We start from the raw sequence: 24,123 nt of genomic DNA on the forward strand, positions 1-24,123 counted from the left end.
ACACTACTTTCGGCAGCCAATCACGACCGTTCATCCGATATTATTAGATCGGACATGCACTGAACTTTTCCTCGTACGATTCCAGATCGTACGATTTTGGTTTAGTCAGTATAGTTGTCATCCAAAAATACAATACAAATACAGTACAACACATGACATCACTTACGATTTTTTTTCTATCGTACGAGAATTTTCGTGACTTTATTTAGCTATTCAATTTCTACTTGCGATTATTAACCGTAAACGGTCGTATGATATTCGGATCGTGTGTACGGGGCATAAGTGCCCATAAGGGCTGCCTATCAGTGCTGCATATTAGTGCCACCTATCAGCACCCACCAGTGAAGCCTATTAGTGCTCATCAGTGCAGCCTGATCAGCACACATCAGTGAAGGAGAAAAAATACTTATTTACAACATTTTGTAACAAGCTAAGAAAACTTTTTTTTTTTTTAAATGGGTTTAGCAAAAAATAAAAACTCAGTGGTGATTAACCACTTGACATCTGACCTCAAAGGCCCCGGGGTGAGCACGCCTTCTGTGATCTTTTGTTTGTTTAGCAAAAAATAAAAAACCCAGTGGTAAAAACCACCACAAGAAAGCTATATTTGTGTGAAAAAAAATGATAATTTAATTTGGGCACAGTGTTGCATGACTACACAATTGTCCTTCAAAGTGTGAGAGCGTGGAAAGCTGAAAATTGGCCTGGGCAGGAAAGGGGTGAATAGTTCCCAGGATTGAAGTGGTTAAAAAAAAAAATCTGATAATTGCTATATCAGCTAATGATTAATATATCATGATTGTGTGAAATCAGTAAAAGATGGTTTTGATCCTGTGAGACATCTGCAGGTTCAGACATTCTTCTTTTCCTAGGGATACCTATTTTAGATATTTAGGAATGTGTTGTAGGTCATTTTATCTTCCTTTTCCTATTCATGTGCTTTATACAGTAGGTGCCGCCGATATTTGTCACGCTTTTTCCCGGCGACAGGCTTCTCTAACCAGCGCGATCCCGTTGCGCTGGTTCTCACGCTGCCTGCAATAGGAAAATGTAATTTTCCTATAGTAGCGAGCGAGAGAGCTGTGATAATGTCGCCTCACCAATGAAACCTGCATGCCTTCGGGGGCATACCAGGCCCTTAGGTCCGGTAGGGATTTTAAGGGGAATCGGCGTGGGGTCCCCCCCAAAAATCCATACCAGACCCCTATCCGAGCACACAGCCCGGCCGGTCAGGAAAGGGGGTGGGGACGGGCGAGCGCGGCCCCCCCACCCCAAAGCACCTTGTCCCCATGTTGATGAGGACAAGGGCCTCTTCCCGACAACCCTGGCCGTTGGTTGTCGGGGTCTGTGGGCGGGGTCCTTATCGTAATCCGTGAGCCCCCTTTAAGAAGGGGGGGGCCCAGATACTGGTCCCCCACCCCATGTGAATGAGTATTGGGGTACCATGTACCCCTACCCATTCACCTGGTGAAAAAGGAAGTAAATAAAACACAACACACAAGGGTTAAAAATAGTTTATTGCACAGCTCTGGTGGTCTTCTGTCTTGGAGGGTCTTCTCGCCGCCGCCCGGGGGTCTTCTTCCAACTTCGGGGGTCTTGTCCCCCTCTTCGGTTCTTCTTGCCGGGCCTCTGCTTTCGTCCTTTAGCTCTTTTACTAGCGGAGGCCCGGTCTTCTGTCACCGCTGCCCCTTCTTCCGACTTAGGGGGTCTTGTCCCCCTCTTCGGTTCTTCTTGCCGGGCCACCGCTCCTTCTTCCAGCTCTTTTACTAGCGGTGGCCCGGTCGTCTTCCACCTTACGTTCTTCTGTTCTTCTTTTTCTTCCTTCTTGAGATGTTGACTCAACGCTCTCTCTCTGGCCGCAATGCTAGGGACGCGGTGTGCGGCGACTTATATAGGAACAAGGGGCGTGGTCACCGGTTGATGCCACATGGTGACCCTGCCCCCTTATGATGTGGCAGTCCCAGCATCCTCCGGGACTGTGACATAAGGGGGCGGGGTCACCATGCAGCCTGCCTAAGTAAGGATGAGCTCCGGCATGTTCACACACTCCACGTGCAGAGCCTGCCAGGAAGTCGGCACTGTGCTGCACTAATCACAGGCAGTGAGACATTTACCAATGTGCGGCTGCAGAGATGGGGAAATGTCTCACTGGCTGTGATTAGTGCAGTGCCGACTTCCTGTCGGGCTCTGCATGTGGAGTGTGCAAACACGCTAGAGCTCATCCTTGGCCCTAAGTAACCCACCCATATGTTATGCTTTACCTTCATTATTAAAAGACCTGAAATCCAATGAATGAAAGGTTGGCCAGGGACCTTCAGGCCGGTCAAGAAATGGTTAGATGAGGCTGCATGTCCTTCAACCAGCAATTTCAATACAGGAGCCTGTACAACTGTGCAAGACTGGGTAATGTTAGGCAGTCGGCCATAAAGTGGATCTAAACTCTGAGAAATACTCACTTCCTCATTCCAGTGATGTGGCAGTTAAATCTCTGACCGGCCACGGTCATTGTCTCCCTGGCTACTTCTGGGTGCCGGGTTTTCCGGTCTATTGATTGGCCGGTTGGGGAATGATGTCATACTATACATACATTTGGGTGTCCATTATTCTGACTCATCTGAAGCATACTGGCACGGCGGCGCAGACCTGTTCCTGGTCTGCATGTCACCTACCCACGGTCAACAGGTAGCCTGCGATCTACGGCTTGCCGACCCTGGGTTTAGAGACTACAGAACCAACTATCATTTTGTAGGGATTTTCACATAAAGGTGATGATGTACAAAGAATATATGCTTGAGCAGGGGGTGTGTTCGAGGGACAGGCTGTGATTGGGAGGGGGTGTGAGCCAGAGGAAAGCTGTAATTGGTCAGGAGATATGATGGTTAAACAAGCTACCCAATACAGACATGTGTCTGCAAACTGTCCTGTACCGCTAAATGGCTAGCCAATGGACCATGCAAGCATTTGTGTTGTTGGTTTAGAACACGGAAGAATGCTGACTGGCAGAATCAACCTGGTACTTTAGATGGAAGAACATGAAAGTGATAGACTGATTTATAAATTACACATATTTGAACACAAACATAAAAAATATATATTTAGTGTAGTATACACTTTAAGATTATAATAAAGTCCATAAACTGTGAAAAAAAACATCTAAGTCTATAATTGTTGTTTGAAAACAGAAATGCTTCTTCCCAAATTATTCTACGGTGTACAATGCTCAAAAAGGCTCACCAGGTATCGCCTCTTATTTTTAAAGCAAAAGTAAACCTATTGATTTTTGATTGTTTCAAAAAAACGGTTAACATTCCTGGTATCCTGGAAATGCTAGCTGTCACCTTTGCTTGTGCTCTCAACCAAACTATCAAACCATCCAATGGCTGGTGTCATAACGGATCACATGTACAGCACCATGGCAGTTGCAGAGTAAACCGAGGCCAAGATGGCAACTTCCTTGGCTGAAAACAATAGGTGGGTTTACTTCTGCTTTAAGCAAGCCATAACGCACAAGATAAATCGACCAAGAAACCTCCAACCCATCTCTCCTCTCGGCTTCATCTCCAGTAAAAATTCAGTACTTCAGGTCCCCTCTCCACACATCACCATATGCCTTCCAGTTAAAAACAGAGAATCTCTATAGTGGAATAATGTAAAAAGTGGGTTTTATTACTAAATGCTTACTTGCATAAGACTTTTTAAAACATGCCCTTGTACCCAACTAGCATTCCTGCACATACTATCTCCTGAGGACGTCCCGGTGAAACACGTTAAGGTGGATGTGATGTCAGGTGCTAGGGAGATCCCATAAGTACTGAGTTTTGTATATGCGGGAATTCTGGCTGGGTATAGGTGCATATTTAGAAAAAAGTTTGTGAGTAAGCATTTGATATTTAATAAAAAACACTTTAAAAAAAAATCATTGCACTATGGAGATTGTCTGTCTGTTTTTTAACTGCATGGAGTATGGTGATGGTGGAGAGAGGAGCTGCCGTACTTAATCCTATGCCAGAGACAAGGTTCCTTGGTTCATTTTATGTTACGCTTTATAACTTATTTAAAAATAAGATGTCATAACCATCTGATGAGCCTTTTTGAGTGTTTGAGCACTGTACACAGTGGAATTATGTGGGAAGGAGGATTGCTGTTATCACACACCGATTATGGATGTTTGTTTCCTCTCAGTGATTTATGGACTTTAGTATAAGCTTAATGGAACATTTTGTTTGTGAGGAATGCACACATTGATTTGGTTGTGGGAGTATAACGCTCATCCATTTTTAAAGATTTTTGCATTATCCAGGCAAGTTTTTTTCTCTAGCCATTTGGGTAGAGGGGAGTGAAGAATTGAGAGTGGAAGGTAATGTGAATTTATAATGAGCGTATGACCTTTGCATGTGGGGAGGGTGGAGTTGAGCTTCAAAGTAGACCTAAAATCTACTCTTAAGATAGATAGATAATTATAATTTCACTGAAAATAAGACTGGGTCTTATATTCATTTTGGCTACAAAAAACACACTAGGGCTTATTTTCAGGGGATGTCTTATTTATGGTATGTACAAAGATGATCTTAAAGTGTTTGTAACCTTAAATATATATATCCCGATCCTTTAAAGCATAATAGACAGCACAGTGATTGGGCTGTGTCATTTACCCCTCTCCGTGTTCTAAAAAAGCTGGAATAAACCAATAAAATGTTTTTTTAAAAGTTCCCATGTTCTCTGTCTTCTCCACCCTTCTTATCCCCCTCTCTGCTGTCAGCTCAGAAGTCAGCATTATGACATTCTGTAATCCCAAAAATAAATCTTGGTTAAAGTCACTGTCAAATCATGTAATCTGTTCTGTAAAAAGATTATATAATGTGCAGTGTGTCTCCTTTTGTAACTTTATTGTGGAAAATACCTTATTTACAGCGCCAATAGGCGCTCACATGATCCCTTGGAACTCTTCTTCCCTGCTCCGAATACTGCAGAGGGAGGGGCCGAGATCCCCGCTGATGTCGGCCCCGCTTCAAGCACTGCAGTGGGAGGGGCTGCTGACATCAGCTGGGAGGAGAGAAGACCTCCGGCAGGTCATATGAGCGCCCAGTGGCTCTGTAAATAAGGTATTTTCCACGACAAAATTACAAAAGGAGATACACTGCTCAATAAATATATATATATATATATATATTAGCAATATAATCCCTACACCAAAAGTAAGCCCTAGTTAAAGTCCTTGTAAAAAAAAAAATATATGTGTGTGTGTATATGTAATATTTTTACAAGGACTTTAACTAGGGCTTACTTTTGGTGTAGGGATTATATTGCATCCTGAGAATGTGTGTATAATAAATAATAAAAAAAATATATATATATATACACACACATATACCATATTTATTGGCGTATAACACACACTGTTTTTCCCCTTTTAAAATCAGGGGAAAATTGTAGGTGCTTGTTATACGACAACACCCCCCCCCCCCGCTGATCTCCGCTGACTGTGAGTGGAGCGATCGCTGCGAGATACACATAGCCGTGTGTACTCTGCTCCATTCACAGTCATGCCCAGTCCTGCCATTGGACCTGCGTTTATGTCCATCATATGACTGCGAGTGGAGCCGAGTCCACTTGGCTATGTGTATCTCGACTCCACCCAGTCCCTGCGATCTCAGCGGCGTTTGCTTCGCTCCGACGAGTCTCGGCGGCACCAATTTTAAATTCAGCCAAGCGATGGCTGCCCTGGGGACAAGGCTGCATGGCAAGGCTGCAATGGACACTGATAAGGCTGTATTGATGGGCATTTAAATGTAAGTTGTTTTTTTTTTCCTTAAAATTCCCTCCTAAACTTGGTAACAACCCATGCAATCCATACATCCATGCATACAAATAAACCAAAACAAATAAGTTAATAAATTAAATTAAAATTTTAATGACAGGGAAAGGGTATTGAACATGCTAACTGAAATTTATTTAACCACTTCCCGACCAACTCGCATACATATACAGCTGCAGGTTGGCACTCCTGTGTGAATCACCGTATATGTACGATGACTTCTTTAAGAGCCATAGCAGGCACGCGCAATCGCAGGCAAGAGAGCCAAAATTTGGATTTTTGTACGTAAACACACAAATCCCTGTTCTGGCAGGGGAGGAGAGACAGATTGTCTTTCCTACTCAGTAGGAACAACGATCTGGCTCCTCCTCTATTCAGTACCATCCCCTCAGTTAGAAACATACCTAGTGAACACACTTAACCCCTTGCTCGCCCCATAGTGTTAACCCCTTCCCTGCCAGTGACATTTATACAGTAGTTGTAGCTGCTAACTTTTTATTTTTATTTTCCTCAAGGGGGAATTTGCTTTAATTGCAGCTGTCATAATTAGAACATATGGCAACAGGCAAGATAGCAAGGGGCCAGCGGCCACGTAGTACATAAATTCCAAAAAAAACCTTTAGGATATAAAAAAATATATACTCTCGATCTCTCTAGCTCTCTCTACACAGTGGATATAAAATGTTCAACCTACATTCATTCAATAAATGTAGTTAAACCAAAAAAAAAAAAATCTTAGTCGCATATACATAATCCTTTACCCACAGTTGAAAAACCCAAGCAAAACATGCTCCAATTTGCTACAGTAGGGGGAAATATTCTTTCCTGATCCCCCTGAGAGGCAGTCAGATTTTTCCTGGATCAACTTTACCTGTAAATGTCAGTACCAAGTTATATGTACATTTAGGAAAGAATCCAGGCCTTTTTTTAAGCACACTACTGAGCTTGCCAAAACCACCTCTGGAGGGAGGCTATTCCACATTTTCATAGCTCTTACTGGGAAGAAACCTTTCCGTATTTGGAGATGAAATATTTTTCTCCAGACATAAAGGGTGCCCCCTTGTCCTCTGTGATGACCTTAACCGGTTCCCGACCAGTCCACGACTTTTTACGCGGGCAGAGTTGCACCCCTGTGCAAAATCCCATCCGGTTACGGTGTTTTCTTTAAGGGCCAACAGAGGGCACAAGCACCAAAGGACTTTGTTCACTTTGGAAACCACATCTTAGCATTGCATGCTATTATTGAGCTTATGATCTAGGTTGTACTCTCCCTAGTATGTATGATGTATGCATATTCTTAGCCCCCAAGTGCATAACTTTACATTTATCAACATGAACCACTTCAGCCCCAGATTTACCCCTTAATGACAGGCCATGTTTTGCAATATGGCACTGCGCCGCTTAACCGCTTGCCGACTGCCTCACGCCGATGTACGTCAGCAGAAGGGCTCGTACAGGCAGAATCATGTACCTGTACGTTGCCCTTTAAGATGCATGCCCGCGGCAAGCTCCGTGAGTCGGGTTGCGGGTCCTGTGGACTCGATCACTGTGGGGATACCCGCGATTGCCTCACGGGGAGGAAGAATGGGGAAATGCTAATGTAAACAAGCATCTCCCCGTTCTGCCTAGTGACACTGTCACTGATCTCTGCTCCCTGTGATCGGAGCAGAGATCAGTGACGTGTCACACACAGCCACGCCCCAGGACACACTTAACCCCTGCACTGCCACCTAGTGGTTAACCCCTTCACTGCCAGTGTCATTTACACAGGAATCGGTGCATTTGTATAGCACTGATTGCTGTATAAATGACAGTGGTCCCAAAAATGTGTCAAAAATGTCCAACGTGTCCGCCATAATGTCGCAGTCACAATAAAAATCGCAGATTGCCTCCATTAAAAAAATAAAAATAAAATAAACTGAGGAAATGTTTTTTTTTATATATTTTTGAGGATATTTAATATAGCAAAATGTAAAAAAATGTTTTTTTTTTAAAAATTGTCGCATTTTTTTGTTTATAGTGAAAAAAATAAAAACCGCAGGAGTGATCAAATACCACCAAAAGTGGGGGTAAAAAAGGATGTCAATTTTGTTTGCTCTGGTCAGGAAGGGGGTAAATTCTTCCGGGGCTGAAGTGGTTAAACTGATGATTGCCTGGTCATGCAACGCTGTGTACAAAATGTATGTCCTTTTTTCCCCCCCACAAATAGAGCTTTGTTTTGGGGGTATTTGATCACCTCTGCGGTTTTTATTTTTTGCACTATAAACAAAATAAGACCGACAATTTTGAAGAAAACCCCAATTTTTTTTTTACTTTTTGCTATAATAAATTTCCAAAAAAAAAGTCTTCATTAGTGTAGGTCAATATGTATTCTTCCACATATTTGCGACCAGTGACATTTATACAGCAATCAGTGCTAAAAATAGCCACTGATTACTGTCAGTCTACTCTCCCCACAGTTAGAAACACCTCCCTTGGGAACACTTTACCCCTTGATCACCCCTGTTAACCCCTTCCCTGCCAGTGTAATTTATACAGTAGAGAGAGAGATCACTGTCCCTGATTACGAGGAACAGTGGATCTCTCTACTCCCCTGTCAGAACGGGGATCTGTTTGTTTACATTGACAGATTCCCATGTGAATCGGTGCGCCTGCTATTGCTCTTAAAGTGGCCGACGTACACCTACAGCTATTCGCGCAGCTGTGCCAACCTGCTGATCGCCAAGTGGTTAAACCTCAGTTGCCCAATTAGTGCATTGAGGTCAGTTTGTAAATTGGAGACATCATATAAGGACGTTATTCCACTGCATAGCTTAAAGTGGAGGGCCACCCTGAAAAAAAAAAATACATTAAAAATTAGAAAAAAATCATTAAAAAAAATGAATTTTTTTTTTTTTTTTTACTTACCAGAAATGCCTGTTGCTAGGCACATCATCCTAATCTGCCTCTTCCTCCTCCGCGGAGACCTTCTTTCTTCTCTCCTCGTCGCGTTGTCTTCTGGGTAATGGGTCGCGCTGTGTTCTGGGAACTGTGTGTCCCAGAACACAGCGTGCCCCATTCACAAAGCGCTGCGCAACTATGCGCAGTAGGAAACGGGCAGTGGAGCCGCAAGGCTCCACTGCCTGTTTCCCTTAGCGAAAATGGTGGCGCCGGGACCCGAGACCGAGGGACGGGTCAGCCTCGGGCGGCCGACATCGCGGGCGCCCTGGACAGGTAAGTGTGCTTATTAAAAGTCAGCAGCTACAGTGTTTGCAGCTGCTGACTTTTTTTTAATTTTTTTTTTTTTTTTTTTTTTTAAACCTCCTCTTTAATGTCATCTGCAAAGACAGAAATGGTACTTTCAATCCCAGACCCAATATCATTCATAAAGAAATTAAAAAGTAAGGGTCCCAGCGCTGAACCTTGGGGTACTATCCATTTACAAATTGATCTTTTCAAGCCTGTAGACTTTACCTTACACATTAGTCATGTGTGGGAAACTGTGTCAAATGCTTTTGCAAAATCCAAGTATACCACATCCACCCTCTGTCCAAGGTTTTACTTGCCTCCTCATAAAAAGAAATCGGGTTTGTTTGAAAACTTCTGTCTTTCATGAATCCATGCTGTCTGTTGCTTAAAATATTTTTTTCCAGCAAGAACTCATCTATGTGGTCATTATTGAAGCAGAGTTCCACTGGTTTTTGAGTTTTCTTAAAAGTCAGCAGCTACAAAAAGTATAGCTGCAGGCTTTTAATAAACCGATACCCACCTGTGCCACAGTCCAGCGATCCTCCATTCTCTCCCCCTCCTCTTTGCGGCGCTGACATTGTGAGTGTGGGCGCCCGGCTGTGACAGTTTGCGGTTTAACAGCCGTGCATGCACTTTGCTTGTGCGAGCCGCTCTGTGCTCCGTCAATAGCCAGGTAATATTCTGCGACCTGTGACGTGTCCCACAACATGCCGGGAGGGAGGGGGCCACCTAGGAGTCGCCAAGGCAGCCAAAACTTAGAAGGAGGAAGTGGGACAGGAAGTCCCACTCCAAACCAGGTACCCAGCCCTTCCTCAAAATTGTGGCATGTCAGGGAGTGAGGAGTACTTGTTCCCCTTTTGGGTGGAACTCTGCTTTAAACGCTCCAGTATCTTCCCGACTATAGAAGTTAAACTAACAGGTCTGTAGCTACTTGGTAAAGACTTTGATCCCTTTTAAAATATGGGCACCATATTGGCTGTTCACCAATCCAGTGGTACCATTCCAGTCATTAACGAGTCCCTAAAAATGAGAAACAATGGCTTTGAAATGACAGAGTTCAATTCTTTTAGGATCCGTGGGTGTATGCCATCTGGTCCAGGTGCTTTATCCGCCTTTATTCTGTCTAAATATTTCTGGACCATATCACTCATATCACTTTTGAGCCATTGTGTTGGGCTTGGGGGGCAGGTGGGACGGGAATGTGTTTTTGTTTTTTTTGTTTTTTTTACACTTTTGTGAGTTTTCAGTTTTTGTCTTTTTTTATTCATCCATTTACACTTTTTTGATTTTTTTATACTATTAATATGTTTGAAAACATTTTTGGGGGTTTGTCCTACTATCTTTTGCAATCAGCTGTTTTGTTTAGAATTTTTGCATCCTTGATATTCTGTTATAGTCTTTGTAGTATTTAAATTATGATGGTGTTCCTTCATTTTTATATTTTTTAAAAGTTATTTTCTTTTTATAGCCATTTTAACTTTGGCCATGAGCCACCTAGGTTTTATTTTTAGCCTTTTAAACTTATTGCCCATGGGAATATACTTAGCAGTGAGTTCACATACAGTCTTTTTGAAGAATTACTGTTTCTGTTCTGTGTGTGTTGATGCCAATATTTCCTCCTCTGTTTTGGAGAGCATCCCTCATCCTTGGAAAATTTGCTTTCTTAGCGTTAAATGTTTGTTGCTTACAGCTAACATTAAATGAAATCATGTTATGGTCACTGCTACCCAGATGTTCTTTTATATGAATATTGGTAATAAGCTCTGCATGGTTTGAGATTACCAGGTCCAGCAGAGCGTCATTCCTAGCCGGAGCCTCAATAAACTGGACCATAAACTTGTCTTGTAATAGCTTTATAAATTTTTGCCCTTTAACTGTCCCAGCAGTGCCGTTACTCCAGTCAATTTCTCCAGTCAATTTCTGGGTAGTTAAGCCCTTTCCATCTGTGCAAGGAGCTGAGTCTCCACCACCTCTTTAACATCGGTAGGTCTATAATAAACTCCAATGATAACCTTTGTAGTACGCACACCAATGTACAGTTCCACCCATAATGCTTCAGACTCATCACACTCTCCATCAACTAGGTCCTCTTTCACACTCACTTTGAGATCACTGCTCACATGGAGACAGACCCCACCACCCCTCCGTTTTACCCTGTTTTTCTGAAAAGAGAACCTAGCCAGAAATATTAATAGCCCAGTCATGTGAAGAATGAAGCCAAAATTCAGCAATACCAATTAGATTATTAGTTCTCCTTGTGCACCAAAGCTTCCAAATCATCTATTTTTCTTGGCAGACTTCTGGCATTGATGAACAAACACTTGAATTCATTGTCACATTTTGCAAACGTATGTTGCATATTTTATATTTTAGTACAAATAGTAGTACCATTTCCAATGGTTGTTTTATAACATATGGTCAGCACAGTGGTGTAGTGGTTAGCACTTTCACCTAGCAGCAAAAAGGGTCACTTGTTCGTATCCCGACCACGACACCATCTGCCTGAAATTTGCATGTTCTTCCTGTGCCTGCGTGGGTTTCCTTCAGGTACTCAGGTTTCCTCCCACACTCTAAAGACATGCTGGTAGGTTAATCAAATCATGTCTAAATTGGCCCTAGTATATGTATGAATGTGTGTTAGGGACTTTAGGTTTTAAGCTCCTTGAGGGTAGGGACTGATGTGAATGCACAATGTATATGTAAAGCGCTGCATAAATTGATGGTACTATATAAGTCCCTGAAATAAATAAAATAACATAGGAACCTTCATATCATCTGCCATAGCCCTCCCCCCTTCTTTCTCCATTCCTCCCACCACTAGGGGCTGACCTCTGTCTAACCATTATAATCAAATTCACCCTTCCCCCCCACAATCCCAGTTTAACCACGTAAAGTGATTGTAAAGGCTCAATTTTTTTTTCTAAATAACAAATATATCATACTTACCTCCGCTGTTCAGTTAGTTTTGCACAGTGTGGCCCAAACCTCTTCTTCTGGGGTCCCCTCGCGGCTCTCGCGGCTCCTCCCCCTGGCATTAGATCACCCCCTAGGAGAAATGCTCTCCTGGGGGGTTACCTTGCGGGCGTGCTCCTGAGTCCAGCATTTACGTCCATAGACACGAATGCTGGACTCGACCCAGGCCCCCGGCGCCATTGTATTTGATTGACAGCAGCGGGAGCCAATGGCTGCGCTGCTATCAATCTATGAAATCAAGAGCCGGGACCTGTGGAGAGAGGGAGAGCGCGTCTCCGCTGATGGAAAGGTGCTTAGGTGAATAGGTGAATAAAACCAGGGCCTGACAGGTGTTTGTTCACCTTAATGCATAGGATGCATTAAGGTGAAAAACACAAGGTTTTACAACCCCTTTAACCGGTTTACAACTGGCCCATAGCCGAATGATGGCTACAGGGCGGTTGCTTAACTCTGGGAGGCAGTCATATGACGTCCTTCCAGAATTCCGCTCTCGCGCTCCCCCTGGGGCTCGAGAGCACGAGAGCATCCGTAAACGGCCACTCATCGTGCCCCTGTCCCCTAATTTAAAGCGCCCGTGTCCCCATGTGCTCGCATGCAGAAGCGAATGCATACGTAAGTCCCGCCCACATATGAAACCGGTGTTCAAACCACACATGTGAGGTATCGCTGTGAATGATAGAGCGAGAGCAATAATTCTGGCTCCTCTATAACTCAAAACATGTAACCAGTAAAAAAAAAATGTAAAGCCTTGCCTATGGGGATTTTTAAGTAGTGACCTTTGGCACCATTCCACGAGCGTGTGCAATTTTGAAGGGTGACATGTTGGGTATCTATTTACTCGGCGTAATGCAAAAACATTGGGCTAACTTTACTGTTTTTTTTTTTTTGTTTTTTTTAAAGCACGAAACTGTTTTTTTTTTCCCCCAAAAAAGACGCATTCGAAAAATTGCTGCGCAAATACCGTGCGAGATAAGTTGCAATGACCACCATTGCATTCTCTAGGGTCTTTGCTAAAAAAAAAACATATATAATGCTTTGGCGTTCTAGGTAATTTTCTAGAAAATAAATTATGATTTTTACATGTAGGAGAGAAATGTCAGAATTGGCCTGGGTGCTCCAGAACACCTGCATGTTGGGCCTCTGTATGTGGCCAGGCTGTGTAAAAGTCTCACACATGGGGTATCGCCATACTCGGGAGTAATAGCAGAATGTGTTTTGGGGTGTAATTTGTGGTATGCATATGCTGTGTGTAAGAAATAAACTGATAATATGAAAATTTTTGAAAAAAAAAAAAAAGGAAAAAAAAAATCTTGATTTTGCAAAGAATTGTGGGAAAAAATTACAACTTCAAAAAACTCACCATGCCTCTTACTAAATACCTTGGAATGTCTTCTTTCCAAAAAGGGGTCATTTGGGGGGTATTTGTACTTTTCTGGCATGTTAGGGTCTCAAGAAATGAGATAGGCCGTCAGTACTTCAGGTGCAATCAATTTCCAGATATTGCCACCATAGCTTGTGGACTCTAATGCCGTGTACACACGATCGGAATTCCGGCCAGAAAAAGACTGATGAGAGCTTTTCATCGGAAAATGCGACCGTGTGTATGCTCCACTGGAATTTAGCTGTCCGAATTTCCGCCAGTCAAAAATTGATAGCATGTTCTCAATTTTCCCAACGGAAAAACTTTCTATCGGTAATTCTGATCGTCTGTATGCAATTCTTACATGCCAAAAATCACGCATGCTCAGATTCAACTACGAGACAGAAGCTATTGGCTATTGAACTTCCTTTTTCTAGTCACGTCGTATGTGTTGTACGTCACTGCGTTTATAAATTATCGGAATTTGACGTGACCATGTGTAGGCAAGACAGCTTGAGACGAATTCCGTCGGGAAAACCATCAGAGCTTTTTCCGACGAGAATTCCGATCGTGTGTACGCGGCATAAGGCTCCATGCACACTGGAGCTCATAAACTACAGTTTATTGGAGTTTGGGCGTTTTTTTAAAAGCCCATAAACTCCACTCTATGTTAGCCTATGTGTCCATGCACACGTGAAAGTTTTTTAGCTTTAATGAGCAGTGGAGTTTATGGGCTTTTTTCTGAACGCCAGAAATTTGCGTTCAAAGTGCAGTTTTTCACCGCCAAAAAACAACAAACGCTGATAAACACGCATAAACACGCGTTAATTAGTGTTCGGTGTTCTATTTTTTTTTTTCAAAGCATTGTGGGAGTTTGGAATGCACTGTGGGATTTTTGGAGTGTCCTCTGTGTATTTTTATTAAAAATGCCCATAAACGCTAACTAATTGTCATTCAAAATGTGAGGGCACCGAAAGCTGAAAATTGGTCTGGTTATTAAAGTGGTTGTAAACCCTTACAAACCACTTTGACTTACAGGTAAGCCTAGATTAAGGCTTACCTGTAGGTCCAAGAAATATATATATATACATATAGGTTTAGGAGATATTTGCCCGAAAACAGGCACGCCGTAGACAGCGGCGCACTGAGTGCAGCATTCTCAACGATGGAGCGTCGGCTCCCGTGCGCATGCGTGGGAGTGACGTCATCGCGGCTTCGCCAAATGCCAGCGGCGGAGCTGCGAGACCCCACCAAGAAGATGGATGCGGCGGACTACAGGGGACAGCGGCGACTTCGCTGGCTCCTGTGTCAGGTAAGTGACACATAATGGACTACTATGCGATGCATAGTAGTCCATTATGCTTTGCCTTTGCAGGGAATGAAAGAGGAAGTAAACTCATCAGGGTTTACTTCCTCTTTAAGGGTGTTTAACCACTTAAGGACCTCCGTATTGCCATTGTACGTCATTACAATGGCACAGGCAGGCACAAGCACGTACATGTATGTGCCTGCCTTCCAGCGGGTGGGGGGTCCGATCGGACCCCCTCCCGCTGGATACGGTGGTCCGGTTCGCTGCAGGAGCGATCCGTGATGAGGGGATGGCCGTTGGTTTCTGGCCACCCCCTCTGGATCGCTCCTGGCCAATGACAAGCTTCCTCCCACTGTGTATTGTATACACAGGAAGGAGGAAGTGATGTCATTCTCCTTGAGGCGGTCTTTTTGACCGGACTACGAGGAGAAGACAAAAAGTAAGTGTGCACCAACACTACACTGACATGTAGGTACACACAGGCACACAAGCCCCCCCTCCCCCCCAGTCACAGTGTCACTGATTGCATTGATCATTTATTTACTGATCACTGCATTCAGTGTCAGTTGTAAAAGTAAAAACTGTCAGGGCAGTTAGTGTTAGGTCCAGGGTAGCCCCCTATCACCCCCCAATAAAGGTTTAACCCCCTGATTGCCCCTAGAGTTAACCCTTTCACCCCTTTTGCCAGTGTCACTAAGCGATCATTTTTCTGATCGCTGCATTAGTGTCGCTATTGTCGCTAGGTAGCTAGTTATTTTTTTAGGTTCACCGCCAGGTTTTTATAGCGCTAGGTACCCCGATATACTACCCAATAATGGTTTTAACCCCCTGATTGCCCCTAGTTAACCCTTTCACCCCCTTTTGCAGGTGTCGCTAAGCGATCATTTTTCTGATCGCTGCATTAGTGTCGCTATTGTCGCTAGGTAGCTAGTTATTTTTTTTAGGTTCAACGCCGGGTTTTTATAGCGCTAGGTACCCCGATATACTACCCAATAATGGTTTTAACCCCCTGATTGCCCCTAGAGTTAACCCTTTCACCCCCTTTTGCCAGTGTCACTAAGCGATCATTTTTCTGGTCGCTGCATTAGTGTCGCTAGGTAGCTAGTTATTAGGTTCACCGCCAGGTTTTTATAGCGCTAGGTACCCCGATATACTACCCAATAATGGTTTTAACCCCCTGATTGCCCCTAGTTAACCCTTTCACCAGCGATCACAGTATAAGTGTCACTGGTGACGCTGGTTAGCCAGTTCGTTATTTAGGTTCCCCGTCAGGTTTTTATATAGCGCCAGGGACCCCCATATACTACCTAATAAAAATTTGAACCCCCTGATTGCCCCTAGTTAACCCTTTCACCAGTGATCACCGTATAAGTGTTACGGGTGACTCTGGTTAGTTTGCTTTTTATAGCATCAGGGCACCCACCATTTATTACCCAATAAAGGTTTAACCCCCTGATCACCCGGCGGGTGATATCAATTAGGTTTTAGGATCAGGGTCTGCGTCGCCCCAGGCAGCGCTAGGTTAGTGCCAGTACCGCTAACACCCACACGCAAAGCATAAACCTCCCGTAGTGGTATAGAATCTGAACAGATCAATATCTGATCTGATCAGATCTATACTAGCGTCCCCAGCAGTTTAGGTTTCCAAAAAAACGCATTGAGCGGGATCAGCCCAGATACCTGCTAGCACCTGCGTTTTGCCCCTCTGCCCAGCCCACCCAAGTGCAGTATCGATCGATCACTGTCACTTACAAAACACTAAACACATAACTGCAGCGATCGCAGAGTCAGGCATTTTATATTTAAATCCAGAAGGCAGTGCTTGGGTTTTCGGGGTCCCGTACGTGGCTAGGCTCCCAAAAAGTCCCCCACATGTGGTATCCTCATACTCGAGAGAAGCAGCAGAATTTATTTTGGGGTGTAATTTGACTTATGCCCATAGCATGTGTGAGCAATATATCATTTAGTGACAACTTTGTGCAAAAAAAAAAGTTTGTAATATTCCCGCAACTTGTGGCAAAATATAAAATATTCCATGGACTCAACATGTCTCTCAGTAAATAGCTTGGGGTGTCTACTTTCCAAAATGGTGTCATTTTGGGGGGTTTTGTGCCATTTTGGCATTTTATGGCCTTCGAAACTGTGATAGGTAGTGAGGAGTGAAATCAAAAATTTGCACCCTTAGAAATCCTGAAGGTGGTGATTGGTTTTCGGGGTGCCGTGTGCGACTAGACTCCCATAAAGTCCCACACATGTGGTATCCCCATACTCGGGAGAAGTAGAATATATTTTGGGGTGCAATTCCACATATAACCATGGCATGTGTGAGCAATATATCATTTAGTGACAACTTTTTGTAAAATCTTTTTTTTTTTTTTTGTCATTATTCAATCCCTTAGGACAAAAAAAATAAAAATTCAATGGGCTCAACATACCCATCAGCAATTTCCTTGGGGTGTCTATTTTCCAAAATGGGGTCATTGGGGGGGGGGGGTTTGTACTGCCCTGCCATTTTAGCACCTCAAGAAATGAGATAGGCAGTCATAAATTAAAAGCTGTGTAAATTCCAGAAAATGTACTCTAGTTTGTAGACGCTATAACTTTTGCGCAAACCAAAAAATATATGCTTATTGACATTTTTTTTTACTAAAGACATGTGGCTGAATACATTTTGCCCTCAATGTATGACTAAAATTTAGTTTATTCGATTTTTCTTATAACAAAAAGAAGAAAAATTCTTTTTTTTTTTCAAAATTTTCGCTCTTTTTCCATTTATATCGCAAAAAATTAAAATCGCAGAGGCAATCAAATACCATCAAAAGAAAGCTCTATTTGTGGGAAGAAAAGGACACAAATTTCGTTTGGGTACAATATTGCATGACCGCGCAATTACCAGTTAAAGCAGCGCAGTGCGAAATTGGAAAAAGACCTCTGGTCCTTAAGGTGTTTATTGGTCCGGGGCTGAAGTGGTTAAGTGCCCAGTGATCAAGTGGTTAAGGACTGAGCCTCTTTTTTACACATGTTGTTTACAAGTTAAAATCATTTTTTTTTTTTGCTAGAAAATTACTTAGAACCCCCAAACATTATTTATATTTTTTTCACCCTAGAGAATAAAATTGAGGTTGTTGCAATACTTTCGGTCACACTGTATTTGCGCAGTGCACTTTTTTGGAAAAAATATTTTTTTTAATAAAAAAATAAGACAACAGTAAAGTTAGCAGAATTTTTTTTTTATATTGTGAAAGATAATGTTACGCCGAGTAAATTAATAACATGTCACGCTTCAAAATGGAGACAAACTTTTACCCTTAAATCTCCATAGGCGATGTTAAAAAATTTCTACAGGTTACCAGTTTTGATTTACAGAGGAGGTCTACAATTATTGCTCTCACTCTAACGATCGTGGCGATACCTCATGTGTGGTTTGAACACTGTTTTCATATGCAAGTGCTACTCACGTATGCGTTTGCTTCTGCGCGTGAGCTAGCTGGGACGGGCACTTTAAAACATAATTTTTTTTTTAAATAGGACAAGTTTTCTTATATGGAATCGGGAATCCCATTATAGATTGAGCAATATTTTATGCCAGGGGACAATTCCGTCTTTATTAAACCTATTTCCTACACAGCGACCATCATTCATGCAAATGCTGGAATTTTGGCAGTTACTGTCATTTTGGTTTACAATTCGTTCAAGTAAGTCTCTGGGTAGAGATTTAACTCAACTTGAAATTCTCCTGACACAAGATCAAAAACCAAAACATGTTCTATCAGCACTTTATAAGATGTTTATTATTAAAAATCACCCGGAGCCCCCGGAATATATAAATAAATGGGTTAATGAGATCAATGCTCAAATTGAGGTTGGGGAATGGGAGAAGGCATTTAATTTCTCTCACTGTTTATCACCGACAATTAAAGCATAAGAGACAAACTATAAGTTGCTCTCAAGATGGTACTGGAACCCAGTGACACTCCATCGTATATACCCAGAAAAATCAGATATATGTTGGCGGTGCCATACAGACAAGGGCTCATTGCTTCATATTTGGTGGGAATGTCCCCTAATTTTAGTTTTTTGGGAAAAGATTATGCAATTATACACATTAGTTACTGGGGAGGTAATCCCAAACACGCCACAAATCACCCTTCTCTCTGTTACCAGGAACATATAAAAACATCAAAAAGAATCTTCTTGGGTACTGGTTGACGGCAGCAAGAACTGTGATACCGCAGCACTGGCGATCAACTCAGTCTCCTTCAATAAATGAATGGGCCCTAGAAATGGATAATATAGAGAGAATGGAGATACTTTTAGCACAAGAATTAGATACGTACGAAAGGTGCCTCCTGGTTTGGACTCCCTTGAGACAGCATAGGAAATTGGTAAAAAGTTGAGGAAGGAGGGAACAAATGGAAGGAAAGATTTCGCTAGGGGGAGGAGGGTAGAAAGGAGGAGAGAAAAAGGGGGGGGGGGTTGTGTGTTTATTTTTGCTTTTTATATAAATTAATATTATATTATATTTTACCTCCTCTATTATTATTTTTTTCTTTTATGTGTTAAAGTATCCAAGACATGTATGGGAGGGGAAAAAGGAAAGAAAATAATGTGATTACTATGTATGTAAGTAATGTATATGTTTGAAATTGTTTAATCATGTGTAATACTTTATTTTTAATTATTATAAAATTAGAATTAAAAAAAAATAAAACATTTAATTTTTTCTTATTTATTTTACTTTTAATTTTTTATTTTGACACAATTTTTGGGTCACTTTTATTTCTATTGCAAGGAATGTAAACATCCCTTGTAATAGAAAAAAACATGACCGAACTTGGAAAAAAAATAAAAAAATAAAAAATTCTTCTTTAAGAGCTATGGGCGGAAGTAATGTTTGTCGCTTCCGCCCTCCTATCTCCCATGCTATGTAGCCGAGCAGAGGCCATCTTCCCCTCAGTTGGCAGCCAGGCATCCACTGGAGAGGACGCAAACGTTTCCGCCGCTACCGGCGGGTCTGGAGCCTGGCGGAAATGACCGGAGCGCAGCGGGAGGGGGGTGGGCACCTCTCGCGCTGCTGATTTTAAAGTGCTCTTGTGACAAATCCACCACGGAGACCTTTTTTATCTTAAAGAGAAACGCACGGCGTTCCCGAAAATACCAGGGTTATGGCATCTAGCTGCTGCCATAATCCCGGTACATATTGTCAAAGTACTGACGAGTGGGTACATCATTTTGTTTGAAGTGGTTTAATACTTCTCCAACCTTCCCATAAACCTTTCCCCCAGCACAGTAGACCCCCTTCCATTTTTATGTTGAAACTGTCTTTAGCATATAGGTTAAACCCAAATGAAAAGTCAGCCCAGTGCTCTAAAGACCCAATTCCCCCTCTTTCTTACACCAAGTCTTTAGCCCTGCATTCAACTCTCTTATAACCACCTGCCTTTCCTGTGTTGCGTATGGCACAGGCAATATTTTAGAGAATATCACCTTGGAGGTCCTTCCCTTCACTTCAATAGCTGTTGATTTGGCATGCGATTTGACATGTTAAATCGCAAGCCAAATCGCATTAATATGAACCTAGGCTTAAACTCATGTTAAAAAGGAGTCGGTACACACCTGCCATCATTTAAAGTGCCTCGGATTAACCCCAAATTAAGTTCAGCTGTTCTAGTTGGTCTTTCCTGACATTGTCTTAGTCGCGTCCTACAGCAAAAGCCATAATCCGCTGAGAGCTTGCAAAGCATCAGAAAGTTCTCATTGTTGAAATGTATCGGCCAGGAGAAGAGTACAAAAGATTTTTCAAGGCATTAGATATACCATGGAACATAGTGAAGACGGTCATCATCAAGTGGAGAAAATATGGCACAGTAGTGACATTACCAAGAACTGGACTTCCCTCCAAAATTTATGAAAAGCGAGAGGAAATCTGGTCAGGGAGGCTGCCAAGAGGCCTACAGCATCATTAAAGGAGCTGCAGGAATATCTGGCAAGTACTGGCTATGTGGAACATGTGACAACAATCTCCCGTATTCTTCATATGTCTGGGCTATGGGGTAGAGTGGCAAGATGGAAGCCTTTTCTTATGAAGAAAAACACCCAAGCCTGTCTAAATAAAAAAAAAAAAAAAAAAAAAACACATCTGAAGTCTCCCAAAAGCATGTGGGAAAATGTGTTATGGCCTGATGAAACCAAGTTTGAACTTTTTGCCCAAAATTCCCAAAAAATGTGTTTGGTCCAAAAACAACACTTCACTTCAAATCACCAAAAGAACAGGACCCTAGCTAGTCAACGTAGAGGGAATTATGAACAGTTCCAAATACCAGTCAACATTGGCACAAAACCTTCAGGCTTCTGCTAGAAAGTTGAACATGAAGAGGAACTTCACCTTGCAGCATGACAGTGAACCAAAGCATACATCCGAATAACCAAGGGAATGGCTTCACTAGAAGAAGATTTAAGTTTTGTAATGGCCCAGACCGGAATCCGATTGCAAATCTGTGGGGTGATCTGAAGAGGGCTGTATGCGGGATATGCCCTCGTAATCTGACAGATTTTGAGTGTTTTTGCAAAGAAGAGTGGTCAAGATGTGCCATTCTGACCGACTCATTCCCAGAAAGACTGAGTGCTGTAATAAAATCAAACGGTGCTTCAACAAAGTATTAGTTTAACCACTTTCCGACCAGCGCATGCCAATGTACGTCGGCAGAATGGCACGGGCAGGCATATTGGCGTACAGGTACGTCCAATCTTAAATGCCGCCCTGCCCTGCGTGCTGGTCAGGACCCCCATGAGTCCGGTCCCGCGGACTTAATCGCCGCGGGCATACCCGCGATCGTCTCACGGGGCGGCTGAACTGGGAGATGCCGTTGTAAACAGCAATATTAACCACTTTCAGACCGGACCATTTTGTTGGCTTAAGACCAGACCACTTTTTGCGATTAGGCACTGCGTCGCTTTAACTGACAATTGCGCAGTCGTGCGAAGTGGCTCCCACACAAAATTGATGTCCTTTTTTTCCCACAAATAGAGCTTTCTTTTGGTGGTATTTGATCACCCCTGCGGTTTTTATTTTTTGCGCTATTAACAAAAATAGAGCGTCAATTTTGAAAAAAAAACTCATTATTTTTTACTTCTTGCTATAATAAATATCCCCCAAAAATATATAAAAAAAACATTTTTTTTCCTCAGTTTAGGCCGATACGTATTCTACTTATTTTTGCTTAAAAAAAATCCCAATAAGTGATTATTGATTGGTTTGCGCAAAATTAATAGCGTTTACAAAATAGGGGATCGTTTTATGGCATTTTTATTAATAATTTTTATTGTGACTGTGACATTATGGCGGACACATCGGACATTTTTTGACACATTTTTGAGACCATTGCTATTTATACACCAATCAGTGCTATACAAATGCACTGATTCCTGTGTCAATGACACTGGCAGTGAAGGGGTTAACCAGGGGGTGACAGTGTAGGGGTTAAGTGTGTCCTAGGGGCGTGTTACTAACTGTGGGGGGCGTGGCTTTGTATTAGTGAACACTGATCTCTGCTCCAATCACGGGGAGCAGAGATCAGTGTCACTTGTTGCTAGGCAGAACGGGGAGATGCTATTTACTTCCGCATCTCCCCATTCAGCCTCCCCGTGAGACGATCACAGGTATCCCCGCAGCGATTGAGTTCACAGGACCCGCAACCGTACTCACGGGGGTCCCGACCGGCGTCCGCCGCCATGGGCGCACGCGATGGCATGGTGGCAATTTCAAATGGACGTACCTGTACGCCAATTTGCCTGCCCGTGCCATTCTGCCAACGTACATTATCGTGCGCCGGTCGGGAAGTGGTTAAAGACCAGGCCTCTTTCTGAGATTTGTTGTTTACAAGTTGAACAGTTTTTTTTTTTTTGCTAGAAAATGACTTTGAACCCCCAAACATTATACATTTTTTTTTCTAACACCCTAGAGAATAAAATGGCGGTCGTTACAATACTTTGTCACACCGTATTTGTGCAGCGGTCTTATAAGTGCACTTCTTTTGGAAAAAAGACACTTTTTTGAATTAAAAAATAAAACAGTAAAGTTGACCCTTTTTTTTTTTTTTGTGAAAGATAATGTTACGCCAAGTAAATTGATACCCAACATGTCACGCTTCAAAATTGCAACCACTTGTGGAATGATGACCAACTTTTACCCTTAAAAATCTCCATAGGCGACGCTAAAAAAAAATCTACAGGTTGCATGTTTTAAGTCTAGAGCTAGAAATATTGCTCTTGCTCTACCGATCACAGCAATACCTCATATGTGTGGTTTGAACACCGTTTTCATATGAGGGCTCTAGTCACGAATGCGTTCGCTTCTGCACGCAAGTTTGTCGGGACGGGGCACGCTTAAAATATTTTTTTTCTTATTCATTTTACCTTTTTACACTTATTCATTTTTTATTTTTATTTTTTTTAAACGGTCACTTTTATTCCTATTACAAGGAATGTAAACATCCCTATTAATCACCTCAATACAGTGCACTTACACCCCCTTCCTGACCAGACCAAATTTCAGCTTTCGGCGCTCACAGTTTGAATGACAATTACTCATTCATGCAACACTGTACCCATATGAAACTTGCGTCCTTTTTTCCACACAAATAGAGCTTTCTTTTAGTGTTATTCAATGGGTTTTTTATTTTTTGTGCTATAAATAAAATAAAACTAAAATTTTGTGAAAAAAATGCCTTTTTCTTTGTTTCTGTCATAAATTTTTGCTAATTAGTAATTTTCTTGATACATTTTGGGCAAAATTTATACTGCTACATATCTTTGGTAAAAATAACTCACATTAGTATATATGATTTGGTCTTTGTGAAAGTTATAGAGTCTACAAACTATGGTGCCAATCGCTGAAAATTGATCACATCTGATCAGGCCTTCAGTACATCAGGTGTACCTCATTTCTTGAGACACTAACAAGTCAGGAAAGTACAAATACCCCCCAAATGACCCCTTTTTACAATGTAGACATTCCAAGGTATTACGTAAGTAGCATGGTGAGTTTTTTTAAGTTGTAATTTTTTCCCACAATTATTTGCAAAATGAAGATTTTTTTTTTTTATTTTTTTTACAAAATTGTCATATTATCAGGTTATTTCTCACACACAGCATATGCATACAACAAATTACACCCCAAAATACATTCTGCTACTCTTCCCGAGTACGGCGATACCACATGCGTGAGACTTTTACACAACCTGGCCACATACAGAGCACCAAAATTGATGTAGTACCTTCAGACGTTCTACGAGCAAAAATGACGCATCTCATTTCTCAACCACCTATTACACTTTTGAAGGCCCTGGAGTACCAGGACAATGGAATTTCCCATAACATGACCCCATTTTGGGAAGCAAACACCCCAACGTATAATCTGTGAGGCATAATGAGTCTTTT

At 42.2% G+C, this 24,123-nt stretch overlaps 1 protein-coding gene across 1 annotated transcript in view; it reads left to right on the top strand.

Annotated features, from left to right (window-relative positions):
- Window positions 1-24,123, top strand: part of CARS2 (cysteinyl-tRNA synthetase 2, mitochondrial) — a 127,923-nt gene that overhangs the window by 39,126 nt on the left and 64,674 nt on the right. The window lies entirely within an intron of this gene.

This window comes from Lithobates pipiens, unplaced genomic scaffold (assembly GCF_037356315.1).
Source record: "Lithobates pipiens isolate NorthernLeopardFrog02 unplaced genomic scaffold, aLitPip1_a1.2 Scaffold_16, whole genome shotgun sequence".
NCBI classification, from domain to species: Eukaryota; Metazoa; Chordata; class Amphibia; order Anura; family Ranidae; genus Lithobates; species Lithobates pipiens.